Source organism: Oncorhynchus kisutch, linkage group LG21 (assembly GCF_002021735.2).
Source record: "Oncorhynchus kisutch isolate 150728-3 linkage group LG21, Okis_V2, whole genome shotgun sequence".
Classification (NCBI taxonomy): Eukaryota; Metazoa; Chordata; class Actinopteri; order Salmoniformes; family Salmonidae; genus Oncorhynchus; species Oncorhynchus kisutch.
In genome coordinates, this window is record NC_034194.2 from 1632210 (window position 1) to 1651253 (window position 19044).

The 19044-nt window shown below is 42.3% G+C and overlaps 1 protein-coding gene across 1 annotated transcript in view; it reads left to right on the forward strand.

Annotated features, from left to right (window-relative positions):
• The window catches only part of LOC109886480 (protein eva-1 homolog A), a 136500-nt gene that overhangs the window by 55481 nt on the left and 61975 nt on the right, over positions 1-19044 (forward strand). Inside the window, exon 2 of the mRNA XM_031800869.1 lies at positions 14760-14903. The gene's annotated coding sequence lies outside the window, so the exon portion shown is untranslated. The remainder of the gene's footprint in view (positions 1-14759; positions 14904-19044) is intronic.

Genomic DNA, 19044 nt, shown 5'->3' on the forward strand with positions numbered 1-19044 from the left:
GTATTTGGAGAAAGAAAATGGTATGTAGAGTAGGAGGTATACTACACTCAGCAAAAAAAAGAAATGTCCTCTCACTGTCAACCGAGTTTATTTTCAGCAAACGTAACGTGTAAATGTTTGCATGAACATAACAAGATTCAACAACTGAGACAACAGACTTGCCTAGTTACAGTGGTGCAAAAAAGTACTTAGTCAGCCACCAATTGTGCAAGTTCTCCCACTTAAAAAGATGAGAGAGGCCTGTAATTTTCATCATAGGTACACTTCAACTATGACAGACAAAATGAGGGAAAAAAATCCAGAAAATAACATTGTAGGATTTTTTATGAATTTAATTGCAAATTATGGTAGAAAATAAGTATTTGGTCAATAACAAAAGTTTATCTCAATACTTTGTTATATACCCTTTGTTGGCAATGACAGGTCAAACGTTTTCTGTAAGCCTTCACAAGGTTTTCACACACTGTTACTGGTATTTTGGCCCATTCCTCCATGTAGATCTCCTCTAGAGCAGTGATGTTTTGGGGCTGTTGCTGGGCAACACGGACTTTCAACTCCCTCCAAAGATTTTCTATGGGGTTGAGATCTGGAGACTGGCTAGGCCACTCCAGGACCTTGAAATGCTTCTCACGAAGCCACTCCTTCGTTGCCCGGGCGGTGTGTTTGGGATCATTGTCATGCTGAAAGACCCAGCCATGTTTCATCTTCAATGCTCTTGCTGATGGAAGGAGGTTTTCACTCAAAATCTCACGATACATGGCCCCATTCATCAGTCGTCCTGGTCCCTTTGCAGAAAAACAGCCCCAAAGCATGATGTTTCCACCCCAATGCTTCACAGTAGGCATGGTGTTCTTTGGATGCAACTCAGCATTCTTTATCCTCCAAACACAACGAGTTGAGTTTTTACCAAAAAGTTATATTTTGGTTTTATCTGACCATATGACATTCTCCCAATCTTCTGGATCATCCAAATGCCCTCTAGCAAACTTCAGACGGGCCTGGACATGCACTGGCTTAAGCAGGGGGACACGTCTGGCACTGCAGGATTAGAGTCCCTGGCGGCGTTGTGTGTTACTGATGGTAGGCTTTGTTACTTTGGTCCCAGCTCTCTGTAGGTCATTCACTATCCCCATGTGGTTCTGGGATTTTTGCTCACCGTTCTTGTGATCATTTTGACCCCACGGGGTGAGATCTTGCGTGGAGCCCCAGATCGAGGGAGATTGTCAGTGGTCTTGTATGTCTTCCATTTCCTAATAATTGCTATCACAGTTGATTTCTTCAAACCAAGCTGCTTACCTATTGCTGATTCAGCCTTCCCAGCCTGGTGCAGGTCTACAATTTTGTTTCTGGTGTCCTTTGACAGCTCTTTGGTGTTGGCCATAGTGGAGTTTGGAGTGTGACTGTTTGAGGTTGTGGACAGGTGTCTTTTATACTGATAACAAGTTCAAACAGGTGCCATTAATACATGTAACGAGTGGAGGACAGAGGAGCCTCTTAAAGAAGAAGTTACAGGTCTGTGAGAGCCAGAAATCTTGCTTGTTTGTAGGTGACCAAATAGTTATTTTCCACCATACTTTGCAAATTAATTCATTAAAAATCCTACAATGTGATTTTCTGGGGGGAAAGAATCTCATTTTGTCTGTCATAGTTGAAGTGTACCTACGATGAAAATTACAGGCCTCTCTCATATTTTTATTGGGAGAACTTGCACAATTGGTGGCTGACTAAATACTTTTTTTGCCCCACTGTAAATAAAGGTTAAATAAATAAAAAATAATTATAAGCGCATTAACCCTGTTGGCCGAAAGGCCCATTATTACATATTTATTAACCTCATTTGATTGGCTGATATTGAGTACTGTATGTCACAATGGAACGCAGAATATCACTGCTCAGAGGCTGTGAACTTTGTAGCAAGCTTTATTCTCGTCTCATTCATGTCTCAGCTGTCGGCTCGCTCTAAAGATAATGACTTGTTTGGGTTAGAGGAAGCCAACAACATCAGACTGAACAAGCTCCACATCGTCTTTGCCTTAATTTCCTTCACATTTATGTCAGCTAATGAAAGCCTTGTTTTACCACCATCAGGAGCTCTCAATAAGAAACGTTTGATACGAAGTGACTTACAGAATGGATAAATTGGACTTGTGTGATGAGCTCATATATTAGCCTGATACGAGGGAGAGTGAGTTCAGGGCGAGGCACACTTTGATGTCATGGCATTTTAGGCACATCCTTGTTGACCCACCGAGCGAGCGGACACGCCAGATCATGAGAGTGCTGACTCAGTTACAGTAGCCTCCTTCCTCTCTGTCTCCCACACCAGCCCAATAAAGAGAATGAAACACAAACAGTTAACCCCGCCAAGCCACTGTTTGGATAGGTCGTTTGGTTTGGAGAGGGGTCAAAGTTCATGGGGAGTGAGGACACTAGTTGTGTCTGAAATGGCACCCTAATCCCTATATGTAGTCCACTATAATACATGGAATTTGTGTGTGTGTGAGAGATGTTTGTCCAATTTGTGTGTGTTCTGTTTGGGAGGTCTACGGGACTCTAAAATCGTGTCATTTTCAAGCGCTTTATTACGTCAACGGGTCAACTATTTTGGTGTATGATTCTTGAACTTCAGGATTTTCCCCAGAGTCAGATGAACTCATGGATACCTTTTTTATGTCTCTGGGTGCAGTTTGAAGGAAGTTGCTAACTAGCGCTAGCGGAATTGCTAACTTGAGTTACCCATAGACTTCCATTATTGTGCTATCTGCTATCATACGAGCAGATACCCATAGACTTCCATTATTGTGCTATCTGCTATCATACGAGCAGATACCCATAGACTTCCAGTCACTGTGCTATCTGCTATCATACGAGCAGATACCCTTAGACTTCCATTATTGCGCTAACGCTAAATAGCATTGGTTCTCAAAACTACCTGTAAAGTTACAGGACAAGGAGAAATAAAAATGGTATCCACAAATCCATCTGACTCTGGGGAAGTAGATAAAAGGCCTCATTACCCAAAACCCGAAGTATCCCTTTAATGGCAGCAACTGTGTTTCAGAAGTGTAGTGTAGTGAATGCCGTCATTGTAAATACGAATTTGTTCTTGACCTGCCTAGTTAAATAAAGGTTCAATGACTAAAACAGCTGGGATCATGGAACGGGAGAAATGATTATAGTGGAGTGGGAGTAGCTATGGTCTATGCTGTGTGTGTCTGTGTGGATCTGTGTGTGTGTGTGTGTGTGTGTACTTATGTGTGTGTTTTCTCGTGCTCACAGCCAAAGGGATGTGTGATATGCAATATAGCATTTGGAGAGAAAAAATACTATGCAATTGAATCCAGGGCAGGGGGCACAGCTGTGTGTGTATATTGGAGGTAGGGTAAACTCTCCTCTTGCTCCATCCTGGAATGCACCCGACTTATACCACCGGTTATGAGTCCAAGGTCAGACCATAGTACAATAGGTCAGTCTTTCACCTCAGTTGATTTCCAGGTGGGGATCAAAGGCCTTACAAAGCACCACCCAGGCAACAGAATTGTAGCCTTTTGAAGCCAACACGTTTTAGACGGGGGCCTTCCTTGCCTATATGGTAGGGGATATCGGTCCCTAAAAGCCGAGTGCTTTCACCAGTCTCCATGTTTAGCCTTTTGATCACAGCCAAAACACATTCCTTCACCTAAAAGGGTCAAGACAGCCCAGTAGATTAATTCATCATTGGACCCCGGTACTGCTCAAATGACCCAGTCCAGAAACCTGTGAAGGTGCTGATGTATGTATACACACACAACGAGAAGGAGTGTGTAATGAGTGTGTCATGCCCTCACACACATACTAATGCAGACGTTCACACACACACTAATGCAGACATGAACACACGCACAAACACTCATACATACTGATGCAGACATACACAGAGACACACATACGCTCAGACACACACATATACACACACATTGTCACAGTGTGAGTGCTATGATAGATGGAGGGGGAATAAACACAAGGTTCATGCCAAAGCTTGGCTAGGGTCATATAGGTCCGTATATCCACAAAACCACACACACACACAAATGCACACACTACCCCGATCCTTATTCATAACTACCCCCACCTCTAAACTTAAGGCTCCTCCCTCCATCTTGTTTCTCCGTCTCTCATACCACCTATGCTCGGCCCATCCACCCCCAAAACACACACACGCGCTGCCCCAATCAACTCCTGTCAGCTGGACACTGTTAAAACGTGCCGAAAACAAATGCCCCGGTGAGACTTTCTGACTCTCTGAAAACATAGGAATTGCTGGGGTGAGTGGCAGAGGGAGAGATGGATGGAAGAAGGGAGGGTGACAAGAAAAAACGGGATAAAAGAAGAGTACTATTTCAACACCTCAGGCTCCTACCCTGTTAACCTAGCCTATGTCATTCCTCTGGAATGCTATTAGCTGTGAGTTATTGTGTGTGTGTGTGTGTGTCTCTGTCCGCCATGCTCAGCTGCCAATCTCCCCTCCCTCTTCCTTTCATTCTCCTCTTCCTCCTCTCTTACACACTTCTCTCTCTTTCCTTCTGTACTCATTCTCTCTCTCGTAGAATGAATGTCCTTCTCCGCATTGCAGCGGTTCAGCGGTAGCTCTCTGTGATCTACAGTAATTGGATCAGTTTGGCTTTTTGGACCACAATGAATAACGCAGATCCTGTATCACTGTTTTTGCTTCTCCCAATAAGTCATCTTGTGCTAGTGAGCTTCAGGTGATGGAGAAGCAACTTTTCGAACGACATGGTCTTGGTCAGGCTGTTACTATAGGGAGTTATGGCCCTTTGTAGTATGGCGCTTGCAACTCCAGGATAGTGGGTTTGATTCCCGGGACCACCTCTATGTAAAATGACTATGTCGCTTTTGATGAAATGGTCTGCTAAAAATGGAAAAGTGACTAATTCATAGTTACTATAGTACTCCTCTGGCTCAGAGAACAGCTTTGTCATAGTGTTGTTGTGTTCTGCACCAGTCAGCATAGTGCCTTACTATAGTACTACTCTGGCTCAGAGAACAGCTTTGTCATAGTGTTGTTGTGTTCTGCACCAGTCAGCATAGTGCCTTACTATAGTACTCCTCTGGCTCAGAGAACAGCTTTGTCATAGTGTTGTTGTGTTCTGCACCAGTCAGCATAGTGCGTTACTATAGTACTCCTCTGGCTCAGAGAACAGCTTTGTCATAGTGTTGTTGTGTTCTGCACCAGTCAGCATAGTGCCTTACTATAGTACTCCTCTGGCTCAGAGAACAGCTTTGTCATAGTGTTGTTGTGTTCTGCACCAGTCAGCATAGTGCCTTACTATAGTACTCCTCTGGCTCAGAGAACAGCTTTGTCATAGTGTTGTTGTGTTCTGCACCAGTCAGCATAGTGCCTTACTATAGTACTCCTCTGGCTCAGAGAACAGCTTTGTCATAGTGTTGTTGTGTTCTGCACCAGTCAGCATAGTGCCTTACTATAGTACTACTCTGGCTCAGAGAACAGCTTTGTCATAGTGTTGTTGTGTTCTGCACCAGTCAGCATAGTGCGTTACTATAGTACTCCTCTGGCTCAGAGAACAGCTTTGTCATAGTGTTGTTGTGTTCTGCACCAGTCAGCATAGTGCCTTACTATAGTACTCCTCTGGCTCAGAGAACAGCTTTGTCATAGTGTTGTTGTGTTCTGCACCAGTCAGCATAGTGCCTTACTATAGTACTCCTCTGGCTCAGAGAACAGCTTTGTCATAGTGTTGTTGTGTTCTGCACCAGTAAGCATAGTGCATTACTATAGTACTCCTCTGGCTCAGAGAACAGCTTTGTCATAGTGTTGTTGTGTTCTGCACCAGTCAGCATAGTGCGTTACTATAGTACTCCTCTGCATTATGCACACGCCCACTGCTGTGCTCCTGAGTCCAGGAAAAACAAGCCATAGCTGTGCCAGTATCAACACAGTCTAGTGTTAGACACACTCTAGGGTTGCCTCCAGTAACCATTCTGATCCCTCTCTCTGCCCCTCTCTTTTTTCCTTTCTCTCTCTCAAATCAAATCAAACGTTATTTGTCAAATGCTCCGAATACAACAAGTGCAGACCTTACCGTGAAATGCTGAATACAACAAGTGCAGACCTTACCGTGAAATGCTGAATACAACAAGTGCAGACCTTACCGTGAAATGCTGAATACAACAAGTGCAGACCTTACCGTGAAATGCTGAATACAACAAGTGCAGACCTTACCGTGAAATGCTGAATACAGCAAGTGCAGACCTTACCGTGAAATACTGAATACAACAAGTGCAGACCTTACCGTGAAATGCTGAATACAACAAGTGCAGACCTTACCGTGAAATGCTGAATACAACAAGTGCAGACCTTACCGTGAAATGCTGAATACAACAAGTGCAGACCTTACCGTGAAATGCTGAATACAACAAGTGCAGACCTTACCGTGAAATGCTGAATACAACAAGTGCAGACCTTACCGTGAAATGCTGAATACAGCAAGTGCAGACCTTACCGTGAAATGCTGAATACAGCAAGTGCAGACCTTACCGTGAAATGCTGAATACAACAAGTGCAGACCTTACCGTGAAATGCTGAATACAACAAGTGCAGACCTTACCGTGAAATGCTTACTTATAAGCCCTTAACCAACAGTGCAGTTCAAGAAGAGTTAAGAAAAATATTTATCTAATAAGCTAAAGTAAAAAAATTATAAAAAGTAACACAGTAACATAACAATAACGAGACTATATACAGGGGGTACCGGTACTGAGTCAGTGTGGAGGCTATATACAGGGGGTACCGGTACTGAGTCAGTGTGTGGGGGTACAGGTTATTTGAGGTAATTTGGACATGTAGGACGGGTGATGTGACTATGCATAGATAATAAACAGCGAGTAGTAGCAGTGTACAAAAGAAATGGAGGGAGTGGTCAATGTAAATGTCCAGTGGCCATTTGATTAATTGTTCAGCAGTCTTATAGTTTCAACTTCCACCTGACTGTGCTGCTGCTCTAGTTTCAACTGTTCTGCCTTATTATTATTCGACCATGCTGGTCATTTATGAACATTGAACATCTTGACCATGTTCTGTTATAATCTCCACCCGGCACAGCCAGAAGAGGACTGGCCACCCCACATAGCCTGGTTCCTCTCTAGGTTTCTTCCTAGGTATTGGCCTTTCTAGGGAGTTTTTCCTAGCCACTGTGCTTCTCCACCTGCATTGCTTGCTGTTTGGGGTTTTAGGCTGGGTTTCTGTACAGCACTTTGAGATATCAGCTGATGTACGAAGGGCTATATAAATAAATTTGATTTGATTTGATTTGTAGGTAGAAACTGTTGAGGAGCCTTTTGGTCCGAGACTTGGCGCTCCGGTACCGCTTGCCTTGCGGTAGCAGAGAACTTGGGTGACAGGAGTCCTGACAATTTTATGGGCTTTCCTCTGACACCGCCTAGTATATAGGTCCTGGATGGCAGGAAGCTTGGCCACAGTGATGTATTGGGCCATACGCACTACCCTCTGTAGCGCCTTATGGTCAGATGCTGAGCAGTTGCCATACCAAGTGGTGATGCAACCGGTCAGGATGCTCCCGATGGTGCAGCTGTATATCTTTTTGAGGATCTGGGGACCCATCCCAAATCTTTTCAGTCTCCTGATGGGGAAAAGATTTTGTCGTGCCCGACTGTTGTGTGTTTGGACCATGATAGTTTGTTGGTCATGTGGACACCAAGGAACATGAAACTCTTGACTCGATCCACTACAGCCCCGTAGATGTGAATGGGGGCCTGTTTGGCCACGCAGTCGTGGGTGAGCAGGGAATAGAGGAGGGAACTAAGTACACACCCTTGAGGGGCCCCAGTGTTAAGGATCAGCGTGGCAGATGTGTTGTTACCTTCCCTTACCACCTGGGGGCGGCCCATCAGGAAGTCTAGGATCCAGTTGCAGAGGGAGGTGTTTAGTCCCAGGGTCTTTAGCTTAGTGGGCACTATGGTGTTGAACGCTGAGCTCTCTCTCTTTCGCATTCTCCTGTCTAATATTCCCACTCCCTGTGGTGTTCCAGAATGGGCTGCACCGATAGAGAAGGGAATTAGAAGGTAGGATCGATGTTTTGGGAAGTTGGAGGTTTTTTGCGACTGTGTCATTTCAGAACTGGCAGCGTCGTTGGAGAGATTTATGCTCTGTGTTCCTCACTGTGTCACACACCACATACAGACGCACACAAACACTTAAACACACAGATTCACATTGGAATAAAACTCAAAAACACTCTTTCTCGCTCGTGCTGGATCTATATTGCTTGGCAATATGTTAAGTGTTGTTGGCTGCATCCAACAGTCCAAGTCAAGTAGTTTTTCTGTTGACCATTATTTCCCATACAACCGACAGTTGTTTAAAATGTGGTCCTTGCTGATTCCTAGTAGTCAGCACTGTCAGCACACTAAGAATTCACAGTCATCATGTGTGTTGTTGTCGTGTGAATTCTAATGCATTATCTTTTTGTGTGAACAGGAATATAAGAATGAGTGGGTTTGTGAAATTGGGAGTGTTGAAAGTGTGTGCGTGCGTAGGTACATACGTAAGAACGTGTGTGTGTGTGTGTACATGCACGTCTGTGTGTGTTCACTAAGTGACAGTCGGGCCATCATCACCCATCGTCTCCCAGCTGTGACCTGAGGCTACATGTGCTGCCAATTAGGACCAATCAGGGCCCTGTAATGAAGTTGGGGGGAGGGGCCGACCCATGATTAGTGTGTCAGACTGATGAGAGAGGACAGGGGAGGGAGGGGGAGGCCAGGAATCATATTTCTCTCCCTCTCACTATTTTCCCCATTCTGCTGATTTGCGTATGGTGGTAGCAATGGTCATCAAAATTGTTCAGGTTTTAAAAACAATTCTAATAAATGTATAGTTGGACAATAGATGAAGGAAGATACTGCACATTTTTAAAAAAAAATGTATCCATCAGATATTGACTGGCACGGACAAATAATGGATTTTGGTGGGAATTCAGGTCTTAAATGTATGTCAAATTTCACTTTTTTTTGTTAAACAAAAAATATGATGTGCCTTTTTTGCATAAATACACTGGGTGTATGCGCATATATGAATAAATTAACATAAAGGTGTGGACCAGGCATCAACCACCACAAACCTGCCCTGTCCCACGCCTACCTACACTCACCTGCCTCGTTAATTACTCCTGTTGTCATGTTCTGTTTCAAAATGGTGTCAATAGCAGAATACCCTCAGATAAAAGAAATCAACACGCTTGGCTCTAGATTACACCTATCTATACATACTTTATATTGTTTGCGTGTTTGTGTGTTTGACAGGTCATTACAAACATTTCTGTGAAAAAAGTCGACAGGCAGAAGCAAGAGTATGAAAGAGTCGCAGGAGTCAAATTAAAGCAATCAATCCAGCAAGATTGAAATGACATCCATCATTTAAATGAGATTTTGCACCTCTCAAACACAGGTAATATTCTAGATGGCTGAAAAAGACAGATCCTCCAGTGGGTGGGGAAAGCGCGTTGCTAATGGTAGGGTTGGTCTTGCCCCCCCCCCCCCAACACTCCATATGGTAGATGGGGGAGGGTTGGGGCTGGAGTAAGATTCAGCTGAGCTCTTTTTTTCTAAATGTTTTCTTAGTTTTCTGCAGTCTATGGAGTTTTGCGACTGAGTGTTCAACGTTACTGTTGCACATTTCACCTACAACATAGGTCATCATTATATCATTGCGTTACCACTGCAAGATTGTCTTTCATCTCAATTTGTGGCTAGCCCTATATACACCTCTACCACGGTTTCCACACAGCCTTTGAAACAGTTCAAGTTGAAATGAATGGACTGAATGGGAGCCTGAACGTTTGACAGGAAAACATCATTCTGTAAAGGCCTTCAGAAAAGGACAACTGAGGTGATGGTTGAAGCTTTGTTTGTGGTGAACAATACTCTACAATGTACAGAGTTCTGTTGTAAGGATCTTCAAAAGGGTGAAACTGAGATCACTGTTGAACATGCTCTATAGCATGACAGATAGTTAATTAATAGTTCTAGTTTATAGTGTATACTGTATGTTTGAGGTTATATATGAGTACGGTATGTTTGAGGTTATATATGAGTACGGTATGTTTGAGGTTATATATGAGTGAGTACTGTAAGTTTGAGGTTATATGAGTGTGTACAGTACTGTATATTTGAGGTTATATAAGAGTGGGTACTGCATGCTGGAGGTTATATGAGTACTGTATATTTGAGGTTATATGTGAGTGTGTACAGTACTGTATATTTGAGGTTATATATGAGTACGGTATATTTGAGGTACTATAAGAGTGGGTACTGCATGCTTCAGGTTATATATGAGTGTGTACTGTATGTTTGAGGTTATATGAGTACTGTATGTTTAAGGTTATATAAGAGTGGGCACTGCATGCTTGAGGTTATATGAGTGTGTACAGTACTGTATATTTGAGGTTATATATGAGTACGGTATATTTGAGGTCCTATAGGAGTGGGTACTGCATGCTTCAGGTTATATATGAGTGTGTACTGTATGTTTAAGGTTATATAAGAGTGGGCACTGCATGCTTGAGGTTATATGAGTGTGTACAGTACTGTATATTTGAGGTTATATAAGAGTGGGTACTAAATGCTTCAGGTTATATATGAGTATGGTATATTTGAGGTTCTATAAGAGTGGGTACTGCATGCTTCAGGTTATATATGAGTGAGTACTGTATATTTGAGGTTATATAAGAGTGGGTACTAAATGCTTCAGGTTATATATGAGTACTGTATATTTTAGGTTCTATAAGAGTGTGTACAGTACTGTATATTTGAGGTTATATATGAGTACGGTATATTTGAGGTCCTATAGGAGTGGGTACTGCATGCTTCAGGTTATATATGAGTGTGTACTGTATGTTTGAGGTTATATATGAGTACTGTATATTTGAGGTTATATAAGAGTGGGTACTAAATGCTTCAGGTTATATATGAGTACTGTATATTTTAGGTTCTATAAGAGTGTGTACAGTACTGTATATTTTAGGTTATATATGAGTACGGTATATTTGAGGTTCTATAGGAGTGGGTACTGCATGCTTCAGGTTATATATGAGTGTGTACTGTATGTTTGAGGTTATATATGAGTACTGTATATTTGAGGTTATGTGAGTGTGTACAGTACTGTATATTTGAGGTTATATATGAGTACGGTATATTTGAGGTACTATAAGAGTGGGTACTGCATGCTTCAGGTTATATATGAGTGTGTACTGTACTGTATGTTTGAGGTTATATATGAGTACTGTATATTTGAGGTTATATAAGAGTGGGTACTAAATGCTTCAGGTTATATATGAGTACTGTATATTTTAGGTTCTATAAGAGTGTGTACAGTACTGTATATTTGAGGTTATATATGAGTACGGTATATTTGAGGTTCTATAGGAGTGGGTACTGCATGCTTCAGGTTATATATGAGTGTGTACTGTATGTTTGAGGTTATATATGAGTACTGTATATTTGAGGTTATATAAGGGTGGGTACTGCATGATTGAGGTGGTATATGAGTACTGTATGTTTGAGGTTATATATGAGTGTGTACAGTACTGTATATTTGAGGTTATATAAGATTTGGTACTGCATGCTTGAGGTTATATATGAGCGTGCACACTACTGTATATTTGAGGTTATATAAGATTTGGTACTGCATGCTTCAGGTTATATATGAGCGTGCACACTACTGTATATTTGAGGTTATATAAGATTGGTTCTGCATGCTTCAGGTTATATATGAGCGTGCACACTACTGTATATTTGAGGTTATATAAGATTTGGTACTGCATGCTTCAGGTTATATATGAGCGTGCACACTACTGTATATTTGAGGTTATATAAGATTTGGTACTGCATGCTTCAGGTTATATATGAGCGTGCACACTACTGTATATTTGAGGTTATATAAGATTTGGTACTGCATGCTTCAGGTTATATATGAGCGTGCACAGTATGTATGTATTTATTCCTCGTGTTCTTATTTTTCTAATATTAAATTTTTTTCTCTCTGCATTGTTGGGAAGGCCCCTTAAGTAAGCATTTCACTGTTAGTCTACATCTGTTGTTTAAGAAGCTTGTGACAAATCTAATTTAATTTTTGGGGGGTTATACAGAGCCTTCAGAAAGTTCACACCCCTGGACTTTTCCCATATGTTGTTGTGTTACATCCTGAATTTAACAGATTCAATTGAGATGTTGTATCACTGCACTACACACAACACCCCATAGTGTCAACGTGGATTGGTGTTTTTGAGAAATGTTTACAAATGAATAAAAAATGAAAAGCTGAACCTTTATTCAATACGTTTTCAACTCCTTTGTTATGGCAAGCCTAAATAAGTTCAGGAGTAAAACTGTCACATCATACGCTGAATGGACAATAATAGTGTTTAAGTTGATTTTGGAATGACTACCTCATCTCTGTACCCCATACATACAAAAATCAGTAAGTTCCCTCAGTTGAGCAGTGAATTACAAACACAGATTCAACCACAAAGAACAGGGAGGTTTACCAATGCCTTGCAAAGTAGGGCACCTATTGGTAGATGGGTCAAATTAAACAGACATTGAATATCCCTTTAGGAACGGTTATTAATTACACTTTGGATGGTGTATCAATATACCCAGTCACTACAAAGATACAGGCATAACACTCTCTATATTTTCAAGTGGCTGCATCATGTTATGGGTATGCTTATAATTGTTAAAGGTGCACTATGCAGAAATTGCTCCACCATTTCCTGGTTGCTTAAATTTCTAATAGTTCACTTAATTTCAATTTATGTGACAAAACAAGCAAGTCTAGTGTAGAGACTCATTGTACCATCTAAACCGTTGAGAAATATATTTTTCATAACCAAAAATATTGTATTTCAAACTTAAGAACAGTAAGCATAGAAATAGCACAAAGATAACAGATCTACCACTTCTTAGACTTGATTTCAATGAATGAAATATATATAACTCACATTTCTATGGGAATTTGGTCTCGGTCGCACAAAAAGTTACATATTGTAGCTTTAAGGACTGGGGAGTGTTTCAGGATAAAAAATAAAGGGAATGGAGCTAAGCACAGACCAAATCCTAGAGGAAAACCTGGTTCAAGTCTACTTTCTACCAGACACTGGGAGATGAAATAACCTTTCAGAAGGACAATAACCTAAAACACAAGGCCAAATATACAATGGAGTTGCTTACCAAGACGACATTGAATGTTCATCAGTTGCCTAGTTAAAGTTTGGACTTAAATTGGCTTCAAAATCGATGGCAAGACTTGAAAATGGCTGATCAACAACCAGAGCTTGAAGAATTTAGAAAATAATAATGTGATATCCAGCTCTTAGAGATTTACTCAGAAAGATGTACAGCTGTAATCGCTGGTGATTCTAACATGACTCAGGGGTGTGAATACTTATGGAAAAAGATCATATTTCTGTACTTCCTTTTCAATTAATTTGCAGAGACAGTAAGGCCTCTATGGGTTATGTGAGATCTGGGCCAGGTCTTTTATTGTATCTTTCTTGGCGGGCAGCCCAATAATGTTTCAGGAAATGTGAGCAGTTTGTTTATACACCTTTCAAACAAATGTTCCCTTTTTCTCCCCGTATCACATTTAGAATTTGTCTTTTGTTGTATGAGTTTTCATTATTAGTGCCTGCGCTACTGCTGAGTTTAGTAGTTTTTTTTGTGCGGGCCAGTGGAAATTGGAGGGCGGGCAGACAGACACACGGACGTTTATTTAAGGCAATAAATCATCCGTGATAGGGACAGACACGGTGAGATTGCGGTCAGGTCGGACTCGTAAAACCACATGTGAGGGGAAGGAATGTATGACCCCGTTGCATTGTGGGTCCTGTGTGTATGTCTGGGTCGAGAGTGAGGTTTTCCCTGACTCACAGGATGTTGTGAAGCGGTATGGAGGGGGAGGTTAGAGGGGAGAGGAGCGTAACTTTCGGGAATTGGTGGGTGAATCACTGGTTTGTCCTTCTACCCCCCCCCCCCTCGCTCTGTGTCTCTCTCATCTTTCTGTTTCCCTGTACATGGGCAGAACATGACATACACTGAGTTTACAAAACATTAAGAACGGCTCTTTCCATGACAGACTGATCAGGTGAATGCAGGTGAAATCTATGATCCCTTATTGATGTCACCTGTTAAATCCACTTCAATCAGTGTAGATGAAGGGGAGAAGACAGGTTAAATAAGGATTTTTAAGCCTTGAGAGAATTGAGGCATGGATTGTGTATGTGTGCCATTCAGAGGGTGAATGGGCAAGACACCAGGCGTACCGGTTTGAGTGTGTTAACTGCAACGCTGCTGGGTTTTTCACGCTCGACTGTTTCCTGTGTGAATCAAGAATGTTCCACCACCCAAAGGACAACCAGCCAACTTGACACAACTGTGGATAGCATTGAAGTCAACATGGGCCAGCCTTCCTCTGGAACGCTTTCAACACCTTGTAGAGTCCATGTCCCAACGAATCGAGGCTGTTCTGAGGGCAAAAGGGGGTAGAACTAAATATTAGGAAGGTGTTCCTAAATGTTTTGTACACTCCGTGTATGTTGGGCTGAGGTATTCGGTTTGAGATTAAAACTTTCCTCTCTCTCACTATCTATTTCACTGTCAGGGAGTAGAGAATCATATATTTTTCTAATCAATTTGGGTTGAAATTCAAACTTTCCCTCCCTCTCCAGTGCCAAAGAAGTTGCTGCTGCAGGAGCCCAACCCCAGAGTGGCAGTGTACCCCCCGTCACCCAGTGCCCATGACCCAAACGTGGTTGGAGACAGCGCCCTCCCTGATGGGACCTCGGTCATAACCTTGGAGTCTGTGCTCTCAGGTGAGCTGCTACATACCCATATGCAGAGACACTGTCACACATACACAAATGCATGTGCATACGCACGCACAGCCATGCACACATGCATGCACACTCACGCATATGCAAACACACACACACACAACCCTCAGAGGACCACTTTACACTAAACAGCCCCCTTACATATTTGTTTCATTCCTTTAAAGGACATGGTAATCATATTTCATAATTTGGACATTAACATTTTGATTGGACAGAAGGAAACTACAGAGGGAGCTAGATGTTAGCAGGGCTTAGACAGGGCAGTCAGGATGGGGCTCATGGGGGGGTTCAAATATATGCCCCAGCATGTGCAGTAATTTTAGTTTGTTCTGTCATTTGTCGAGCAAGTCAGAGAGAGAACATTGTTTTCACCAGCATGAATGGGTTGTTACATGTACATCAGAATGTTGGGCTCGTGTCCTCTTTTGTATTATCATCAATTACTGATGTCATTTCATCAAGTTCCCAGGACTCAGAGAGAGAGAGAGAGGGAGAGGGGAAATTGAGAGGCGGGGGGGGGGGGATTGAAGAAGGGGGGGATTTTGAGAGAGAGGGGGATTGAGAGACAGAGAGAGAGGGAGGAAATTGAGAGAGAGATATCAACCTGCACATGTCCTCTACTGTATACTTATTGTTGTTGTTCAATGTATGGTTATTTTGACCCTTGGTTATTGTTGTTACTGTTTTTACTGTTGTCCCGGTGACAGTTTTGATTCTTATTATTTTCATATTGTAAATACCCAAAGTAAGCTTTGGCAATATGTACATTGTTACGTCATGCTAATAAAGGAAATTGAATTTAATTGAATTTAGAGAGAGACAGAGAGAGGGAGAAATTGAGAGAGCGAGAGAGAGAGGGGGGGGGGGAAATATATCACCTATTGGAAAGACACCACAAAAAATCAAAGTAAACTTCAATGCTATTTGGCTCTAAACAGATGGGTGGCAGACTATCTGACCACTGTGACTGATAGAAAACTGAGGAAAACATTGACTAGGTACAGATTCAGTGAGCACAGTCTGGCTATAGAGTCCGGTCGTCACAGACAAACCTGGCTGCCCAGAGGACAGGCTGTGCTTACTCTGCTCCAGGGAGAGGTAGATACAGAGCTATATTTCCTATTACACTGTGACAAATACTCGGAGTATTTCTTTCCCAAAATTAGAATTCAATACAAAGAATTTGAAACTATAAAATATGAAGAAAAAATAAAATATTTATGGGGTGAAAAGCGAAAATGTGCAATTTTGGCAGCCAAATATGTGTCCTCTTGCCACAAACTGAGGGACAGCCAGTGAAAAGTGCAAAGTAATGTCGATAATATTTCCCGTTTTGTCTTTCATACCATGTCATGTGTCTTCTCAGTCATGTTGACACTAGTCTACTTCCATTGATTTAATGTATTGTTGTTCTCATTAATATTGTTGTTATTAATGGTAATCCCATGTCCACTACTACTATTATTATTGCTGTTGGTCCCACCATGTATTTATATATAAATATATATTTTTATTTTTCGATATGTATACTTTGACAATGTAAGTAATAATGAACTTGCCATGTCAATTGAATTGAAATTGAATTGAGAGAGAGGGGTGGGGGGGTAATTGAGAGAGAGAGAGTGAAATTCAGATATTGAGATGGAGAGCTAGTGAGAGAGAGGAGGATACACAAACAAAGCTAAATTATTGAAGGGGGGATGGCCTGAGTGCAAAACACTAATTATGGTCCCAACATAGCCGTACTCACCATTCGAACACTGATTAGGAGAATAGAATAAGGAGGAAGAGCTCTGAACCAACTTTGCTATTTTGTGATTATTTTGGCGTTGATCTTAACTTCTTTTTTTTTAACGAAATGTATCCGCTATCATTTCTTATGATTGTTAAAAACTTTTGATCAGCAATTAGTAAACTCAATTTTGACTTTGACTCATCTGCCCAGAGTTTTTAGTGTAATTCCGAGCCAATTTTCAGACAACGTAGGAGGATACGTCAGCAAAAAAGAGGAGAGGGGAGTCCTGGTGAGATTAAGGCTAAGGGAAAACCAGCCACCTCTTCCCTCCATTCCATTGGTCAAATCCGATCACATATTTGCTATGAATGGGACTCTCGTAATTGCAGTACTCTGAATACCTGATGGATAAATGCCGACCCTCATATCAAGTCCAATTTTATTTGGCACATGCGCCGAATTCAATTTACCGTGAAATGCTTACTTACAAGCCCTTAACCAATAATGTAGTTCAAGAAAATATTTAGTAAATCAACTAGAGTAAAACATTTAATAAAAAGTAGCACAATAAAATAACAATAATGAGGCTATATAAAGGGTGTACCGCTACCGAGTCAATGTGCAGGGGTACAGATTAGTCAATGTAATTTGTACATGTAGTGAGGGGTAAAGTGACTACGCATAGATAATAAACAGAGAGTAGCAGCAGTGTAAAAACAAAAATGTGTGTGTGTGGGGGGGGGTCAACGTAAATAGTCTGGGTGGCCATTGATTCATTGTTCAGCAGTCTTATGGCTTGGGGGTAGAAGCTGTTAAGGAGCCTGTTGGACCTAGACTTGGCGCCCCGGTACCAGAGAGAGGTACCAGAGAGAACAGTCCATGACTTGGGGGTAGAAGCTGTTAAGGAGCCTGTTGGACCTAGACTTGGCGCCAAGGTACCAGAAAGAGGTACCAGAGAGAACAGTCTTATGGCTTGGGGGTAGAAGCTGTTAAAAAGCCTGTTGGACCTAGACTTGGCACCCCGGTACCAGAGAGAACAGTCTTATGGCTTGGGGGTAGAAGCTGTTAAGGAGCCTGTTGGACCTAGACTTGGCGCCCTGGTACCAGAAAGAGGTACCAGAGAGAACAGTCCATGACTTGGGGGTAGAAGCTGTTAAGGAGCCTGTTGGACCTAGACTTGGCGCCCCGGTACCAGAAAGAGGTACCAGAGAGAACAGTCCATGACTTGGGTGACTGGTGTAGCAATAGGGATGTTACTCATGTTGATGTGATGCAGGAAACAGAAACCAATTGTTACTTACTGTCTTCATGTAGTGGATGTGTGGGCTGACAACATGCATAATTAAGTGTGCTTAACTATATGTCGTGACTACAACACAACTGAAATCTTTGAAAAATGTTTTGTGCCTTCCTCTGACACCACCAAGTATATAGATCCTGGATGGCAGGAATCTTGGCCCCAGTGATGTACCAGGCCGTACGCACTACCCTCTGTAGTGCCTTACGGTCAGATGCCGAGCAGTTGCCATACCAGGCGGTGATGCAACCGGTCAGAATGCTCTCGATTGTTCAGCTGTAGAACTTTTTGAGGATCTGGAGACCCATGCCAAATCTTTTCAGTCTCCTGAGGGGGAAAAGATTTTGTTGTGCCCGACTGTATTGGTGTGTTTGTCCATGATAGTTTGTTGATGATGTGGACACCAAGGAATTTGAAACTCTCGACTTGCTCCACTACAGCCCCGCGATGTTAATGGGGGAGTGCTCGGCCGTCCTTTTCCTGTAGTCCATGATCAGCTCCTTTGTCTTGCTCACATTGAGGGAGAGGTTGTTGTCCTGGCACCACAGTGCCAGGTATCTGACCTCCACCCTATAGGCTGTCTCATCATTGTCGGTGATCAGGCCTACCACTGTTGTGTCATCAGCAAACTTAATGATGGTGTTGGAGTCGTACTTGGCCACGCAGTCTTGGGTGAACAGGGAATACAGGAGGGGACTAAGCACGCAAGCCTGAGGAACCCCCGTGTTTATTGTGAACATTAAGGCTGTAACCACTTTAATTGAAGAGAGAAAATGCATCCCATAGCATTTTAACATGGAAATAGCTGTTCTATCATTCAGCCTACAGTAGCAGACAATGTGTGGTGTTCAATGTAGGCCTACATTCCATGAGACTATCACAGCCAACCCCCTGGCTATGGCTGAGGACGCAAGCAAGAACATGAAGTCGTGCTACGACCATCAAACAAACAAAGGACAATACAGGACCAATGTGGAATCCTATTAGACAGGCTCCGACGCCCCCCACATGTGGCAGGGGTTACAGTCATTACGGATTACAAAGGAAGACCCAGTTGTGATCTGCCCAACGATGACCAGACGAACTGA